Here is a 20,125-nt window from a genome sequence, read left to right on the forward strand (position 1 = left end):
TCCTTATCTCCTTACTGTTATCAGGAATGTAGATGCAGCAGTATTGTGACTTTAAAACTCGATAGACTCCACCTTCCTTTGCAAAAAGGATGTCTAACGCAGGACGGTTCTGCAAAATGATATTCCCTACCACAACCATTTCCGTATCAATTAGGGGCATCTCATCTGAAAAATCAGTTGACATCTTATCTAAAATTGTTGATAACTGCCTTATCTTTATGTCATTCAAGATCATATCCACTGATGGAATAAAACCTCCAAAACTATCTCCAGGAATCTCTGAACTATTTTTTCCTCTTCTAAATCTCATTTCAAGTCTCTCAATCTCTGCTGCGTTGTCAATGTTTTCTACTTGGTAGATTTTTTGGAAAAAACACTCCTAAATAGCATGTGCCATACCAAACTTTCGGTAACTTGTAATAAGTGTTCTTACCACAGATGTAATATACACCAGACACAGGGGGGTCTTTTCCATTTAGCATAAAATCCCATACAATATTAAACAAAAAGACATGTCTGCATTCATGCATTCTTACAAACTTATTGTCAGCTTTTGATTGCTGCCTATATATACAAAGCTTCTGTTCTGTGTGAGACACTCACCTGAATTCCAGGCATTCTGTTGGGACAATGACAATTCCCCAATCCCTGTGAGGGCTAACATGACCGCGATGAGGAGCACATTGCCCTCTCACAAGTCCCCAAGGGGAAGGGGATTTTGGGAAGAGAAAAAGAAGAAATATGCTGGACCCTGGACTGTGTGTCATGTTGGGCTTCAGGACTTCTGATTTCTCAAAATACTGGGTTCTTGGGTTTAGGATTCTGGGCTGCAAAAGAATTACTTCATTAATACATTGAATTTGCATGAACTATTGCAAAATGTCAGTTATTGTTCACACATTATGCATACATTTGTATAAGGATGAACAAGCCTCTTCCTCTTTTTACAATACTTTCGGAGTCTCTTAAGCAATGTCCAAACTCAAAAACAATCAACTTGATAAAGGGCTTCTTTGTGTTCTGCCAGTAATCTCTTGCCAATAATAGTTTTGATAAACTTGCTCTATTTCTGCTCTCCTAATTCGCAGGGGAGAGCTTGTAACTGGAAATACATCTTTTCCTTAATGTCTGTATAGCAGTAGCTTAGATTCCCACCAAACCAAAAAATCATGCTAGTTCTTATTGCCATAAATCAGTTAAGAGATTAATCTTTATTTACCTTTCTTATTTTCTCTCTTTTACAAGAAATATGGGATTGTAGGCAGAAAACGGAAGACGAGAGCTGGGACTCTGCAGAAAGCCGGCCGGAGGGTGAGGATCGTTAAAACTCAACTGGAGGCTGTCCAGAAGACCAGAAATGCTGGAACTTGACTGGAAGCTGGTCGGAGAACAAGGAAAACTGGAACTCGACTGGAGACAGGCTGCAGGAAAAAGGACTTGTCTTGACTGGAAATAGGTGAGCAGAGCAATAGGTACGAAGCCCAGCAAGGCCTCAGACTCACAAGCATCCTTAAAAAAATCAAATGTGCACATGTGCCTTTTGGCAGTTGATTGCTTGATAAGGAGTGAGCCAACAGCCTCCTGATTGTGGCACATGTTCAATACAGATCACATTGTGAAGAGCACATGTTTTGGCAGTTACAGTTGACACATTTTTAGCAGGTGGGATAAATTGTGCATAATCAAGAAGCATTGGTTATAATAAATGAGACATTTAACAAGCATTGGTTATTGCAAACCTAATAGTCAATGATGTAATGAATATACCCAAATAAGACTGAATGTTGCAAGCAACAGCATCTTACTGTAACCAAGCTCTTGGATGTGCTAGTGTACCCACAACATCTTCTCAACATGTTGCCAATCTAAAGCTAAGCATGCTTGTGTGTCTGGTTTGTTGTGAACTGATTTCTTTCTGGAAACTATACCCTCATCTATATTTTCTTTCTTGGCTTTTTTTCTGTCATCAACTTGATTAATAAACTCCTTTTCTACCTGTGTAACAAGACGTGTTAAATTATTCCGATGAGCATATGCTGTGCCAAATGTCAGAGTAGGTTCAAAGAATCCAGCTTTTGCAATGCTGCTCAAATACTGATTCATGTGAACAAAAGAGAAACCTAAATCGATGTTAGAATAGAAGTCCTGAATGTACTCTTAGTTGTACAGATGTGTTAGTAATAAAATGCAACTAATGCCATACATTAGTGGTAAGCTGTGATAACTGAGTTCTTCTTGTACTGATGTAGGAATTTGTGTACACACATAACAATCACAACATTCATTGTGTCAACATCAAACTATAATAAACATTAGAAGACAAATCTCCCTTTGTGTCATCTAAATTAAGCAATCCCTCGTCCTTTTAGACCTTCTCTTGCTTAGATGTTGTCATTCTCTCTACTGAAATTGCAGTACTTTGCATTTCTTCTTTCATTGAAACACTAATTCCTGCAATCAATAAAGTGCACACAATCATACATACTATAACTAAACCAATGCATACATATTTACATCTACTGGGATTACCCTGTCCTAGGTTCATGGCTTCTGTAGAGTCAGAGAGGGAAAGAAAAGGAAAAAAATATAAAAATCAAAAAGTGAGCAAAATGAAAACAAAGCAAATTTTCAAAGTCTTTTCACACTGTTTACAGCAGTTCTTGATCTTCAGAAAGAAAAATTATTTGGGTTCAGCTAAAAGTTCTCAAAAATAGTTAAAATGTTTGTTTTCAATAGAACACAGTTTGATGATCACTTACGTTCACTTCTAAAGTGTAATGTCTTTGTTGATCAATTGGCAAGGTTATCTCAAAACTGAGTTCAAATGTGATTTCAAGTTCCAGAATGGTTAACTGAATTCTCATGTAAACTAAAGGCCATAAACTTGTTATCCATTCATTGTGACAAGATAGATCCATTCAGGCGAAGAGTACCTGTCATTTGCCACTCTTTTCCTTTTCATTCTCCTTACAGCACTATCTTCACTGTCACTATGATTTGACTCTTAAACTGCTTCTGATACTAATGGGATTTTATCAGCAACTAGTTCATGTGTAGCAGCAAGCCATTTATCTCCTCTCTTTTTGGCTGCAATTGCAATCACAATGTTTTCTGTGCTGGCAGGAGTCAGCTGGCTTTGACTTTGCTCTCCTGCACCCTTGTCTGCAATCAGGTTGTTTGCACTTTCACCACTTTGCACGAATTCTGCTTCAGCCACTGTTCCATCCTCACAGATTGATCGAGCTGAACCCCTTCTTCATCAGCATTCGCGCTTGGAGGATTAGACTCTGTGTTTTCAAGAGGACACTGAACTTTTCATGTATGGCTTGTATGATACAGTTCAGAAGACCAGCACACTTCACAGCTGTTGTTGTCACAAAGATAACCTGAAATGGTCCTTTCCATCTTAGCTCTAGGCAAGTCTTCCTTATGTGTTTCTTTATGACAATGCAGTTTCCAGCGCTCAAGCTGTGACACTGCTCTTGAGCCATTTGAACTGTTTCTGCTTCAGCCTGATGAGAAAAAGAGTGAACCACATCAGCCAGATGTTTGCAATAATCCTGGACTAAGTCATCTGTCATGTTCACATATGTATTTGCAGGTGCTGCTGGTAACCTCATTGCATGCCCCATGAGAATATTGTGGGCAGACAGTCCTGTCTTCCTGTCAGGGGTGCTGCACATACTCATCAGGGCAAGTTGCAATGCATCAGGCCATTTCAATGCTGTGGAAGCACAAACCTTTGCTAATCCAGCTTTTAGTGTTCCATTCATTTGTTTTACCAATCCAGATGCCTCTAGTCTGCAATTGTTGCTCAATGTTCAGTGCAGCACACAACAATTTTATGATCTTATTATTAAAATGAGTTTCTCAATCAGGTTCCAAAGAAGTCGGGAACCCAAAACTTGGTATCAGTCCACTGAGCAGAAGCTTAGCTACAATAAGACTGTCATTCCTACGTGTTGGTTAAGCCTCAATCCAGCGGGAAAACATGCACACACCAACAAATCCATAGCAGGCATTTCAATAAAATCAAGCTACATTCTGTTAAATGGACCTCTCAATCTGCCTATATAGCTAAAATTAACCACTGTGCATTTCCTTACAATCATTTGTTGACAGGTCTGTGAAAGACCACCGATCTGTGAAAGACCGCCTCTGCAATCAACCTAAATCTGGGGTTATACCATGTCTGTTTGAACGTGAGAATCACTGCATCTCTGCCAAGATGAACTTGACCATGATAATATCTTGCCATCGAATTCAACAAGCAATCTGGCAACACAACTTTCCCTTCATTTGAAATCCAGACATCATCTTCCTCCCTCTGAACAGAACCCACTTTCGTCCAACCTGTGTGTTCCTCCTCTGTTGCCTCTTCCTACAATCTCTTAATTTCATCTCAAGTATCAACCATTGACATCAAGAAACTTTGTTTTGTCTCACCTTCATTGAAGGTGACACAATGGAGTGCACAATATCTGGCAATTTGGTCAGCATAGGCATTACTTAATGATACATAATCATTTAGTTTTTGATGGGCTTGACACTTCACAACTGCAATCTTCTCAGGCAACTGTAAAGCATTTAACAAATTATGAATTCTCTCACCATTTCCAATGGGTGAAACTGATGAGGTCATGAAACTGGGCTGGTGTCATAACTGCCTAAAGTCATGCTAACAGCAAATCCATATTGACTATCTGTGAATATTGTCACTTTGAGCTGCTCTGATACACAGCATGCACTTGTAAGAGCAACCAATTCGGCTACTTGGGCAGAAACAAGTCATTGAAGCATGAAGCTTCAACTACTCCTGAGAAGGTGCAAACTTTGTAACCAGCCCTCAGAGTACCTTTGTTGTCTCTTAAACAGGAGCCATCAACAAATACAACTTGGTCATTCTCCTCTAAAGGAGTATCCTGAATATCAGGTTTAGGTTTGGTGCACAGTTCAGTGGCAGTCATGTTCCACTTCATTATCGTCATTTGAATCATTTACATTAATAGGAAATAATGTAGCTGTGCCCAATGCAGCACACCTCATGACAACTACATTAGCAGATCCAAGAATCTATAACTCATAACAGGTAAGATGGGCACTGTTCAAATATTGGGTTGTTGTCCTTGTCAAGAGAACTTCAATTGAGTGTGGAACACAAACAGTTAAAGGGTGTCCCATCACAATGTCTTCACATTGACCTATACTTACACCAGCAGCTGCCTCTGCCTTTAAACAACCAGGCAAAGCAGCAACAGGATCTAATATGGCAGAAATATATACCACAGGTCTGTTTATTCCTCCATGTAAGTGTGTCAAAACAGAAAGAGCACAACCATCACGTTCATGATTTGCAATAAAATGAGCACTTAAGGATTAGTTTTGGCCCACACCTGCAAAATACATATTGTAAAACAAGATTGTTGGGAGATATTTTAACAATAAGTTTGTTTGTGCAAAAGGAAAATGCTACGTGGCTAGCAAAAAAGAGTTTGGAATTTAGGAGTTGTGCAAAACATGCAACTGTGCCTTGAATACACAGTCTTTTGTGACATTTGAGGGAAAGCTGTGACCCATCACAGTGAGGATCAAATGTGACACTGATCATGTAGTGTATGTCATCCAATGTGCATGTGCAAAAAATATGTTGGGAGTACCATTCACAATTTGAAGATCCGATTCTTGCAACATCTTAGAGCAATTAAGAATCAAGACAGATCGTATCCCATAGCGAAACATTTTTGGGAAGTACACAAAGAAGATTGCAAGAGTTTGACCTTCTTTGGAATTAAATATTTGAAAGTAGATTCCCGTAGGGGAGATAGGGTACTGGAATTGAGGAGAGTGGAATCTAGGATGATTTTATCCCTGGGGACAGGAAAACCATGAGGACTCAATGTAGATGCTGAACTACGTATGCAGATCTAGAAATGAATGGTACCTACAAGTAGTGGCAATAAGTTGGAAATGTTACAACAATGTTATTCTACCCGGCGGTTCCCCTCAACAGGTGCAAGTTAGATCACTGACTTTTTTTGGGGGAAAATAACATGTAGAGATGGGTTGGTACCCCAGTAGTAAGGCAAATAGGTTTGAAATGCAATAGCAGCCTTACCTGCTCTTTCTTTTAGTGGCACTCTGTAACTGGTTAATTTAGATCACTCCCGGGAGCTGCCCATGTGGAAATGCAATATTCTAATGATGAAAAATGAAATACATGTACTACAAATCAGTAGTGAGTAAGAGGCTCAGGAGGTATTGTTTTGTTTAGTTGCTTTTTTGGTGATGGGTCATGTTTTTTTGCACTTTGTAAATATCACACTGTTAGCAACTACCTTAAGTGGTTACTCTTTCAATTTTGCAACTTCACAGTCTTTCAGATTTCACTACATTAATTAGATCATTATTATTCACTATATTTTGTCATTATATTTTGAAGCATTTTGAGGAACGTCCGGAAAAAACTTTTTTTGACTTACATATTATTCCTTTATGGCTAGTCTGAATATATTTTTGTTCGATAATAGTGCCACTTGTTAGGATATTGCAATCCGTAGCACAATGCTCTTTAGAAGTGAATGGGTGCAATCCAATTGGGGGATGCTCTAGAATGCAGAACTAGATAGGATACTTCACCTGTTAGGCACCTTGGGATTACACACATTATGTGCAAAACACTAATATCTGTAGAGAGATTAAGTAAAATAGCACATTTCATTTGACCATATATTAAGTTATTCATGAATCTAGCCATTTAATAATTTATTTTACATCTAGTGTATTCCTCAGTTTTTACTTCTTAGTGATGCGATATGCAGAGCACAAGTCAAGCTCGATATCTGATTATGCTGAGAGAAGTACATACTGGATATTTATTGCATGAGCAACATAGATGTGATTTTACAATTTGTAATAATATTAATCAGTTTGTTTTTTATATGTCATGTTGAAATTTTGGTGATACATAGCGGTATCTCACACTGCACACCAGTATCAATGGCATTGTTCAAAATGTTTTGGTCTATTTAATAATGCAGTTTGCACAGCAAGAGCCACTTTATGTATCCTATGCAGGATACCGAACCACCATTTACGAATTTAGCCACATAATAATCTATTTTACAGCTATTAAACTCTATATCTTTCACCTGCGATATGCACAGCACAAGTCACTTTATATATTTGGACCCCAATATGTGATAATGCTAAGAGAAGAACAAACTAGATATTGATCATATGGGCAACATAGATGTGAGTTTATAATTTTGAAGAATGTTAATTAGTCTGTGTTTCATTTGCTATGTTGAGATTTTGGTGATATATAGCTGTATGTTACAATGCACACCAATATCAATGGCATTGCTCAAAATTGTTTTTATCTATTCAATGATGAGGTTTGCGTAGCACAAGTCACTTTATATACTCTGTGCAAGATATAGAACCACCATAAAAGAAGGATTTGTCATTTAGCCACTTTATGTATAACATAGATGTGATCCTAAACAAGTACAGCCACTCAATTGTTTGTTATGATACACATCAATATCAACCCCATTTCTTAAAAAAAAATTATTTTGTTGAATAATTCGGTTTGCACAACACCAGCTACTTTATGTATCCTTTTCAGGACTTGAAACTGTTGCAATTGAAGCACTTGTTATGTAGCCGCCTTATGGGCAACATTGATGTGATTTAAATACATTTGAGTGGCTATATAGAGCCTATATGCTATGCGTTGACAAATGATGCAATAGCAGATGCAGATTCATGATAATTTTAGTTTATTCTTCTCCAGTATGGCACTCACAATACCACTGTGAGCAATGGTATAATATATGACCATGGTGGAGCTGCAGAAAGGAAGAACGGACAATGAATGTATATTGAGGAGTTGCTAACCTTGAAGGGATTTGTCCAGAGGAAGGCGGTCAGCCGAAACTCATTGACGTTTTTTCTTGGGAAGCATTGCACTTTAAATAATCGAAATGGATTAGCTGCGTGCCGCTCTAATTTACATCTCACAATCTTGATGATGCGACTTATGGATGATGTGATGTGGCTGTTAGTGGTGTAAAGGAACTCACCAAGACCACGATATATATATATATATATACACACATATATATATATATATATATATATTGCACATGTGTGATGGAACAGTACATTGTTTAAAAAAAGGCACATTGCTGATCTCTACAAACAAAGTTAGAGATAGATAGTGCCCCAGGTTTTCTGTACCCAAATGTCAATATTAAGAATAAAACTGTATGTTACTTCATCCATATGAAGCTTGGTAAAATCCTGACCAATTTCTGTTGATAAATATAGTAATAGAAAAAGCTAGATACAAAGGCAACACCTCAAGTTGAAAAGCAAACAGAAGACAGTTTAATCCAACAAGTGTAAGACTTTCCAGGCCAGTTGTACGAACATTAATATTACTGAATGGCAACCTGTGATGCAAACCTAATCGTAATTTGGGAATCAGTAATTTCAATGTATCAAACCGACACTTTACCAATTTGCCAATTGGTATGATTTTGCAATTTAGCAATCTCCTAAAACTTAATCAGTATATGGGGAATCTCAAACTGCGAGTTGCGTTTGGCAGAGTCTTGATTACATCACATTGAGGAAGTGCTTTAATGCTTGCTAATTTCACTGCTTTGTACCACAGATGAAGTGAGGATTTGATCTCTGAACTAAGTTTGAGGCTGTTGTTGAGTGCTACTTTAGAATTATTAAGGATGTTCAGGGAAGGATCAGAAAAGGATGATGGCGGCAGGAAAACAAACTTACAATTTAGGGAAAAAGAGCTGGAGGTGCTGACAGAGGAATGTGTGGCTCACAAAGATAGGATTTTTTAAAATAGCACTTTCAGTGTTCTCGAACTACAAAAAAATTTACTATGGAAGGACATAACTGGACAAAATGAATTCCATAGGAATGACCCAGCACACCATCCCTGAAATCTGGAAAAGGCAGTAAGATTTATGGTCGAGGACAAAAGGGAAGGGCACCAATTATGTTGCAGAGGCACGGGGTACAGCCTGAGGATCTTCTCAACATCCACCATCAACGCCTAGAGAAGCTCTAATCACATCCACTCCTCAAGCAGAGACTATTGTTGATTTAACCAATATTGATACATCCAACACAACAATTACATTTCAAGATAAGGAATTTTTGTAATATTTACGAAGTAGTATAATGATTTCCAAAACTATAATTTACTTTCAATTATATTGAAAAAAACTCCATTAAAATGTCTTTTAACTGTCAGATGCATTACGAGAGTTGTGGCCCATACATTTCTGCGTAGTATTGACTCAAACGCCTTCCTCATATTTACACTTCAGTTAAACCATTATCAACAATAATAGCTAATAATTGTAGACCTACTTATTTCAAAATTCTAAAGTAAAATTCAAAAATTATTTCACATTCTACAATGTAATATACACATCTATCCCTGACAGAAGTACATTCTGAGAGAAAGCTCGAAATTGAAAAAGAGGCCATCCCAGAATGTCCCTCTGACATGGAGGAAGCCATATAGTTACCAGCCACACACAGTGAACCAGTCTCATCCAGAAACAAAGCAGTAGTTTCTCCACCACCAGATTTACCCCATGTTTCTCAGGAGTCTACCAAAACCAGAGACACACCACAAACAACTCTGAATGGCTGGCAGGTGCACCAAAGGCTTTTACAGCATTGACGTTCTGCTTCAATGATAGGAAATGTAGGCTTCCTTACACCTGAAGATGTTGCAGAAACCTCATGCTTGTTTGGTGTCTTAGAGGACTCAATGCTCTCGGTGCGCGTCAGCAAAATAAAAACATTAAAGGTATAAATAGTCAGTTACTTGCAATGAGTCATATCATGTCACACACGTTACATGGTTGAGAAAAGTTCACAGAGACTGTAGAGGAGGCACAAAGGTTCATGGGATAAACTATGACAAGAGTACACAGGTTTTGAGTATGCTAGTCAAAAACTTGCAGCAAGTCCATATGATTGAGACATCTACATATGTTGCGATTCTTTTAGCAGGTCAGCACCGTCTGGCACAGACAACCGCCATATTATAACGCCATATTATGAATATTCAGATGGACATGGGCCACTGTAGTAGGGATGTGGCACGTGGACATGTTCAAGTTACAAAAGCCTTAGAAAATATACAAACCAGCAATATTTAATGAGCTGGTGATGTGGAGGTAGGGGAAAGGGAAGAGGCTTCATGCCTTCGTAGCCTTTCTGTGGCAGATGTTATTAATATTCAGTGAACATACAGACACACATTTGGTGCTGATGTGTCTGTCAACCCTCAAGCTCCTCCTACTGAGAAAGCTAGTGTAAGTAGAGGCAAAATAAAGCATTAATATTCTGTTTGTATATTAACACCATTTTTCATTTGTTTTGTGAACGTAACCCGAAACAAATGTTGAAAACTTTACTTCTTGCTGTGTGAATAACACAAAACATTTACATTGTTCAGAAACTTGACTGAAACATTCTTTGCAATGACATAAACACACTGTTGCCTTGAGTTTAATTTGGATACTTTGTTTTTGGCATCTCGTGGTAATTGGTGAAGTGGAATTTAATCCCTGTACTGGATTCAGGTTCAATTTCTACACTGGGTAGACCCCTCCTTTTTATAAGGTTATACAGCATAGGACATGCTGCTATTACTCTGCAATAAATGTGCAGTCTGTCCTGGAGTACTCCCCCACTTTTATGCAGAAACTTAGGGGCTGACTTAAGAGCCCCTAGCGCCTCCTTGCGCCACTTTAGCGTCATTTATTTTTAACGCTACTGTGGCCCAACAATGCCAAAATTGCAGCGCCAAATTTACAAAGTGGCGGAATGCATGTAACCCTTTGCTCTACATTATGCTTGCACCTGGCATAATGTATACAAAGGGGGCATTCCCCTGTTAGGGAGACAAAATTAATGGCACAAAGAAATTTAAAAGATTTCTTTGCGTCATTTATTTTGGCCCTTTAAACGTCTACTTTGAGCAGCCATTAAAGGAGGCATGCCATTGTTTTCAATGGGCCTTAAAGGGCTTTGCAGGATTAGCATAAAAAATTGTGACAGAAATCCTACAAAGCTCTGAACTAGCATAAAAAATGTTGATGCTAGTTCCCATAACTACCGCCATGGTGCACCATATCTTACATACTGTGCATACATGGATGCACATGAAAGTGGCGCTTCACTGGGTGCAGTTCTACTTCTCTTAAACCAGTGCCTAAATCTTCCTTTAAGAATTCCAAATGTGTGCTTGCTTACTGATTGTGTGCTCTTGTGAGCTAGGTTATATCTGCTATCATTTCTGGTATTTGGATTTAAAGAATGTGTCATCATCATCCAAGGATATAATTCTTAAGCATTGTCACCTACAAATAGAAAAAAGTATAAGCAAGTTATTTTTACAGTATTTACATTTCACATTATTTAACACACTCACCAAGCAATTATCCATCCCAAAAGTCAACTTGAGAAAGAGGATGAACATGCTCTGCAGGAGCCCTGGTGATTATTATACCCTTGGATAAGGGACTATGCATTCACCTTCTGCTCACATTGCATTCACACCATTAGTGATTACTTTTTCACAACTACTGCTTCAACAAGTTACTGAGGCATCCGTAATTCCCTCCATCGTTTCAGACCATAACCTCATAAAGTTACATCTTGATCTGGGGCTGCAACTACCATTGTGCTTAAACATTTCTAAGTATAAATATCCTGATCAAAAAGATGTCTAGCCGCTCACGTTCAGAGATATTAGATTGATATCAAAGAGGCATGGCCATATTTAAGAAATGTGGTGCTACAATACATGTAGCGCCACTTTTCCTGTGGTCCCTTGTGCCCCCCACCACCACAATGTGTGCGCCATATTTAAAATACAGCGCACCATGGAGCAGGGTAGGGGCCAATAGCATCAAAATCTCTGATGCTACTGATGTACTGTTCAGGGCCAGCACCAAAAGTTTGGAGCTGACTCTGAACTGTATATAGGGGCTGATTGAAAACAATGGCATGCCCCCTTTGAATGCCTGCTCTGATCTTCTCACAAACCAGATCCCCATCTCTAGGAATCCAGCCAGTAGAAGTTGTTGGCACATCCCTTATTCCTAAGGTGGCAGCAATGGCAGATGATGTATTATCACAGAATTGCTGGCGCTCCTGTAAGACAGTGAGATTTTCATTTATGTCAAAGGGTGTATCTGCTGCCATCAAACCGGGGCCATCTAGATCTAGAAAATACATAGGTATCTCAGAGAGAGCCTCATAAGGAGTGCGTCCTCCCAAGGACCTTCTTGGCAGACTATTCAGTGTTCTCTGGACCCCATATAGATGATGAAGCCAGCTGTGGCCAGAACCTGATACTCTAGCTGTTAAGGACTGTCTTAGATCCCCAGTCCTCCTCTCCATAACTGAATTTCCCTTGGGATGGTAGGATGAGGAGTAATGGAGTTCAACACCCATCACCCCTATGGTGTCCCTGAATGCCCTTGAGGCAAAAGCAGGGCCCGGCCCGAGTGGAATGCTGCAACCACATATGTGCAGAAAGGTCAGCAAGTCTTTTATAATAGTTTGAGCGTCAGCCAACCACTAAGGACATGACATAAACACAGGAATCTAGAACAAGAATCTACAGTGACTAAGATGTATTTGTAGGCACCATCAGGTTGTAAGGGTCCACAATGGTCCAGATACACACACTGAGGTGGCCTGTTGGATACTAAGAGGGATGTCTGCGGAGGACGTTTGACGGTTGAGCCCTTTATCTGCTGGCAGATGTCACAGCAAAGGACATATTGCTTGGTCTGTTTGTATAGACCTGGCCACCAGAAGCGTTTCAGTAAGAGTGTTATTGTGGCCGCAATACAAGCATGTGGAGAAGTGACACCCATGCTCTGCTTTTATTAGATCTAATCTCTGGTCTTGGTTGGGGATCACTCGATCTCCAACCCCAAGAAGTGTTGCATAAGCAACATTCTGAGCACTGATATGGTAAGAGTATTTTGTAGGGTATGCTTTTGGGAGAGGCTTGCCTTTAGCCAAAGCTCTCACAGCAGCCAGAATGTCATTATCCAATCTCATTTGAGAATGAGTCACTGCAGCCACAGAAGCCATAGCCACTGTCAGGGAGGTTGCCCACTGAATCCAACGTGGATGTAATGCTTTAGCGTTAGTGAGGCTTGCTTTGGTGATGGCCCCTAAGGATGGTACCGGGGTAATGACAATAATGTGTTTCCCTTGGGCACGTGGCCTCTTCTTGAAGACAGCCATCTGTACAGCAGTTAGAATTTTTTCTGTGGGTGCAAAGCGTTGTTCTGTATTAGAGTATAAATGTCAAATTTATGCAATGTGCACCATGTCGCCTTCATTAAAGGTGACATAAGTGAACCCAATGGGACCAGCAATTATTCTGATGACCAAATTTGCTTTGTTATCACTGGTGTGGAAGTGTTTTGCTTCTAGCATGTCCTGTTGCAGTCCTCTAAGGAAGTTTGGATGTTCTATAGTCCAGTGTCTGCTACAAAAATCAGGTCATAGTAAGTCATAGAGTGGCTTAATACTTTGTGTATAGTCAGGAATGTAAGTTCTGCCAAAGTTAAAGAAAGCAAGTAAAGACTGTAGTTTCTTGACTGTATTTGGTGGCTGGAGTTGAGCACATTTTTCTAAAAAGTGTGGGCCAGGCTCTTGTCCTCGTTTGATAGCTTGTATCCCAGGAACAATACACTGAGAAAGGCTATTTCAGTTTTCCTAAAATTGAATTTGTAACCAAGGGCTGTGAATCCTAAAATGATCCGATCGACCCTGGCAAGATGAATGTTGAGTTTGTCATCTGTGAGATAGATGTCATCAATATAGGACAATGCCTCGGGATCAATATCATGCAATAACGATGTTACACGGGCTGAGAATAGTCCTGGGATGTTCTTGTAGCTTTAGGGCAAATGGCAGAAACGTTTTTGTGAGCCAAATGAGAATGCACTCAGGTCCCGACTTTCGTGTGCTAAGTTTTGGCAGAAAAAAACAATGGAATATCCAAGGTTGTTTTATATTTTTTACGCACTACGTTGCTAATTAGTGCTGTACTGTGTGAGTTCTGTATTGCATATGTGCGTGTATGACTATTCAAGTGTCTGTAAGACTATTCTGTACGAATGGTTGGGTTTTGCAACAGGGAATAATGGGTTATTCATTGCAGAGACACAGGGCTCAATTACTCCCTGGTACTCAAGATGAGAGAGGATCTTCCTCACTGGAGCTTAGCTTCTTGTTCAACAGGATATTGTGACTACGGTGTACATCTAATAGGTATTACATGGCAAGGAGAATCCTTGTTCCAACCTAAATGACTGCAGTATAGTGTAGGTGCCTGTGCTAAAGCCCAGTCAACAGCGCAGGCTTGTTCCGCCTCAGGAACAAGATCAGAGAAAAAAGACAAAATTACATCTTCCCCATGTGGCAGCTTACAGATGTGTTCTGGTGGCCAGTCCCTCTCGTCCAACAGAATATCACAACTAAGTTAATCCCAGAATATCACACTAATGGTGCACCCTGTGTCTCCCTCAATTTGGATATTTAAATCATAAACCCTGTCGGGTGGGAGAACATGCCCATCCGCTGTCTCGGCTGCAATAAAATTGCTAGTTGCTGTACCATCCATATGATCTTTCAGACCCTGGCGACATATTGTGACGTCTGCTGCACTGCATAGCAGTGTCACTGCCCACGTCTTGTTCTTCAGCAATGCTCTCAAATGTACTGGCATTTTGAATTGACAGAGCTGCCACCTTTTTCTTTTTAAACCGTGGCTTTTGTTGTGGGGACTTATCTTATTTTTTTGTCTGCAGACTGTGGTGAGCCTTTCTTCTGTTTCACGTAGTCAGGACGTCACCTCAACCAGCCCAGTGCCTCGCTATATCTATCTTGTGCGTCCTGAAGGGAACGAGAGGGACGTGAATCAGAATATCTGTCAGGAGCTTTTATATTTTCTCTGTTTCTGAGATTATATTTCCTGTCGGAGTTCTCCGGGTGTAGAGAATCTGCTTTCTGACTTCATTTGTCCTTAACTTGCTTTTGTCTATCCCAGTGCTTTTTGGAACCCTCCTGTGCTTGTTTAGTACCTTCCTTAGGGGTGATACTTTGTATTTCAGGCTTTTTTGGCTTGGCTCCCAAACTATCCCGTCCTATACTGGTATAGGTATTGGATTTTTGTTTTCAGTAGCTGTTTCTCCTGTTCCAGGTGTTGAATATCTCAGAGCCGCTGTTGTATTACCAATGCTACAGCTTCCCCTTTAATGTTACTGAGTATTATTGATGAGACCCCGTCAAAGTTATGCATTAATTTCATCCCCAAATCTAGGGCTGGTGCAGCCCTGTGCTCATTCTGAATTTGTTTTCACACTTCCGGTAAATTGGCAAGTGTTGGGGTACCATGTGTGGTAGTATAAATTGCAGCGAAGACTGTGGCATAGTCATCCACTGAGGGAAACATCTGGAAACGCAAGCACATTGTAAGAATTTCATGTTTTTCATGTGGTCCCGTTTGGGGAAACACAGCTTCCTTCTGATTTGTTTTCTGGGCTACCGGAACGGGATTTTCTTTGGTTTTGTGGGTACTTTACCCATAAGAGTGTACTGTTTGTGGGTTAATCCCAGTAGTAGCCAATTGGTATCCAGCAGGTGCTGATGGTGCTGGACACACTGGTGTAGTGTTCAGAGTTCGCATTATGAACTGAACAAGTTGTCTATATAATTTTACTAGCTCAATGTATATATTGTGCAGATCAGCTGCCTGCATGTTTTGTATACCTGAGTTGGTGTATATGTGGCAAACTTAGGCCACGTCAATCCTTCGCTACCTAAGGGACCTAATCTCATGGGTTGTATTACATGTGGGAGGGCGCCATTAAACCAATTCTGATGTTCTTGATAAGTAATCGGAATTTCAAGATACTGGTATGCTTGGTACCGTTGAGGTACATTTGCAAATCTGTATCTGTGGAATGCGAATGATCTTTGGTCTTTCTTAGGAAAGGTGACCCAAGAGTAGAATGCTTCTGTTTGGTAAGATTCACTAGCTTCTACCTATGAATGTGACACCCCCCCCCCCCTCATCAGTTAAGCCATGTGCTAGTAGGTCTAATGCCAATGCTTGTCTAGCATTCTCACGAATGTCTATGGCATTAGCCATATTGTGAAATGGGTAAGGAGATGGAACACCAAGTGGGGAGAAAAGTCCTTTTAAAAGTTCGAGCTCAAACAACCTACAGCCTAGTTAGGTGCTCCTGTTCAGCTGAGAAGTATCTTCCCCAAGACCACAGACGTCTCTGTATAATGGTACTTAGGATACCTGTCGTGTGTGAGACAGTGATAGTCAGGTTATCCGTAGATTAGTGCCTAAACACCATTATTGATGGTGCCATGTCGTAGTTTGACTCTTGCTCTAGGCAAGACTTATGGTTTAAGGATGACAGCACTTTTTTATGTAGGCGACTAGGCTAATCCTACAACAAGTCACAACTGTCGTCCCAACCCTCCCAGCTCACGAGCAGTACCTCACCAAAACCCCAACACAGTAAAAGGTGATCTGTGGCAGCCTTTATGCATGGAAGCAAGAGTGGGACTTCTCAGGGAGGTTGTGGTTAAACGGAGATTAGCCCTTTCTCACATAACCAACATGTCTCAGTCAAACACGGGCAATAAAGGAGATGCAATAAAGTTTCACTAGGTTGTATTAACAAGACTGCAACCTACAATAAGTTGCATGGGCTACAATTATTAGGATAATGAATAGAGCAAGGAACAGAATAGTGAAACAAGAGTCATGAACACAAAGACCCCAACCATCTTGCAATATCATAAGATATGAAATGGATGTGAAATAGTCCCATTGCCCTAGCACAATGGACCTAATCTCTCACCTAAAGAGAGCTAGGTGTGTTAAACCTAATCTGCCAGTATCATGTCCATGAGAAAAGTCCCTCAACCCTTGTTACCTTGGTATGAGGTTTCTAGATCAGACTCTGTGGGGACCCAAAGACTGGGTCAGCATCAAGGCGAAGTGTAGCATAGATAGCGTTGATGGCATCTGGTAGGAATCCTTCTTATCTGTGTGAGATGACGCAAGTATGTTCTTAAACAATAGATATGAAGGCATGCTTGGGGTGGCAATTATTTAAACAGTTTACTGAAAAGGTAAATTACGTCACTGGCACATGAAACTGGGAAAGTACACAATGTGAATACCTACGATTCTCATTTATCTTTGACACTGATAGTGACGCCTTTACAGAATGGCACTGATAACGTGAAACTAGAACATCTTCATAACTATAAACAAGGCAGCCATTTTGGAAGAACTAATTAAATAAATGTGCTAAAACAGAGCAAGCTAAGTAGGTGTAAAGTCACTGGGTGATAGGGGTACAGGCCTGCAAGCCAGGAGGCTAAGCTAACTCCTGATTCCCATTAAAACTAAATAGGATCCACTAAAGTATAGTAGAAGGTAGTTTGGCTATGGCTTTCTTTTAACACCCCATTAGATGGTCCTTGGGCTCTTTAGCTGTTTAAAGTTATTTCTTGCAATACTTACATGTTGTACATTTTTACTTTAATTGTGAGTTTTTACATGTATGATGACAGGTTATGACCTTTATTGTGTTTGTCTGTTACTAAAATATCAAAGTGTTTCTTTAATAATTGCTTAATATTTATTTTTAGTTTACAGGCAGGAAGAGACTGAGTGAGACCCATAGGCAAAATATTGTCCATGTAAAGGAGAACAGAGGAGGGACAACCAAGAGACAGAATACCCACTATCTCAGGCTGTTGGCGCACGGCCGTGGCCAAGGACGGGAAGGAAGAGGTGCAGTGTGAATTCCTCAATAATTCTGTGGCACAGACCACTGACTACCCTCGGGGACAGCACCTGGACACATGCTTCACTTCTTTCTACGGCAGGGAGAGGATGTGGTGTTATTGTCTGAGATGCCAACTTTGGAACTGGGGTACCAGGTTTGAGTCTTGTGAATCTGGGAAATCACCCAATCTCTCATTACCTAAAAGAATACAATTAATGTGACACTGTGCAATGTAAGTGATGCTCTTGTAAAGGCTCAAATACCTTTGGGTCAAGTTTGCGCTCTATAAAACCACATAAATAAAATCACATATGAATAACTTGTACTTGCTCGAATTGTTCTGGTAAGTCAGTCCCAAAAGCAAACTGGATTTCCAAGCAGTGTTAATGTTTGCCCATTAGTCAGAGATGCTGGCATCACACCGCCTTGGCCGCGGAATTCCGCCACAGCAATTGCGACCCACTGCTCGGAATCCGCCAAAATTGAGACACCCACAGAAGTCCGCCACACCAAAGGTCAGTGATTAACTGGTGAAAACAAAACCTGCACCGTCACGCGAACAGAAATACGCCCACACTATCACGACCCATGAATCAGCACGGCGGTCTCTCAACCGCTGTATTCCACTGGCAGTACACACCGCTGTGCTCAAAATACACACATATTTACAAAACACTGCCAAATTGGACTAATCGAAATACACACACACCTGATACACATAAACACACCACTCCCACACACCCAATACAATATAAAACACACACCCACATCACCCACAAACCCCTACAACAAAAATACCAAAAGAAGGCCGGAGAGAGACACTACAAACTACTACCAAGCATCCACAGGCACACAATACCATCACCCACATAACTTCCATGCACTTCACACAACACACCACTAAATATCACCCCACTGATCACAACACACACCACCCCACACATCACCCACACCACCCTATGGCACGGCAAAGACACCCCAGGTTCTCCGAGGAGGAGCTCAGGGTCATGGTGGAGGAAATCGTCTGGGTAGAGCCACAGCTATTCGGAGCACAGGTGCAGCACACCTCCATAGCTAGGAAGATGGAGCTATGGTGAAGAATAGTGGACAGGGTCAACGCAGTGGGACAGCACCCAAGAAATAGGGATGACATCGAAGAGGTGGAACGACCTACGGGGGAAGGTGCGTTCCGTGGTCTCAAAACAACACCTTGCGGTTCAGCGGACTGGCAGTGGACCCCCGCCTCCTCCCCCACAACTAACAACATGGGAGGAGCAAGTCTTGGCGATTCTGCATTCTGAGGGCCTCACAGGAGTAGATGGAGGAATGGACTCTGGTAAGTCAATTCTTAACTATTACATCCCCCACCCTACCTGCATGCTATCACATACCCCCACCCTCGCCCTCACCCCCATCACTCCAACTCCTCACAAATGTCCCAATATCACAAACCACACATCCCAACACCAAGCCCTGCATGCAACACCAAAGCATGGACACCCATCACCAATGCATGGCCACTGCACATACCCATACATCCCCCTAAACCACCATCACACAAGGTCCCACACAGGAATGCAAGCACTGGGGTACACGGTCACCCACCCATTGCACACCATGGCACACACAGATGCAATAAACATCCTTTTATACCCATGCAGGACCCCTACCGAACGTCACCGAACAGGAGGGTCCACACATGTCCACACCACCAACAGAAGAGGCCCACAGTGATGATAGCAGCTCTGTCCAACTGGTCATCTAGATGACCAGCCCGGCCCATCTGGAACCTCGGGACAGTCGGTTCCCCACACACTGGCACAGGCCACCACAGAGCTTCCCCCCTCTGGAAACACCAGCTCAGCACCCACCCAGCGGGCCCATACCTCTGTCCCCAGGACACGTCAATCAGCAGTGTGTCCACCACTACAGGGAACCCAGGCTAACCCACCACCCCAACAACAACAGGGACCTGGGGGCAGTGGGCACACGGTCCAGGGGACGGATGCCCAGGAACACAGGGGAACTGGGAGGGCTGCTGTGGGACAGGGGGAGGACAGGCCCAGGGAACCCACTGTCCACGGGGCCCTCTCTAACATCATGGGAGTCTACGATCATTCCGAGGAGACGATGGCAACGGTACTGGCCAAGTTTCAGGAGACCCAGCGGCTGCAGGAGGAACAGTATTTGGGCTTCAGGGAGGAACTCAGATCCAACAA

The 20,125-nt window shown here is 41.3% G+C and overlaps 1 long non-coding RNA gene across 1 annotated transcript in view; it reads left to right on the plus strand.

Moving 5' to 3' along the window:
- Window positions 1–18,144, plus strand: part of LOC138260806 (uncharacterized) — a 92,041-nt gene extending 73,897 nt beyond the window's left edge. The window contains exon 3 of the long non-coding RNA XR_011199001.1: window positions 17,767–18,144. This is a non-coding gene — a long non-coding RNA (uncharacterized lncRNA). The remainder of the gene's footprint in view (window positions 1–17,766) is intronic.
- The last annotated feature ends 1,981 nt before the right edge of the window (window positions 18,145–20,125 follow it).

Source organism: Pleurodeles waltl, chromosome 10 (assembly GCF_031143425.1).
Source record: "Pleurodeles waltl isolate 20211129_DDA chromosome 10, aPleWal1.hap1.20221129, whole genome shotgun sequence".
In the NCBI taxonomy this organism is placed as follows: Eukaryota; Metazoa; Chordata; class Amphibia; order Caudata; family Salamandridae; genus Pleurodeles; species Pleurodeles waltl.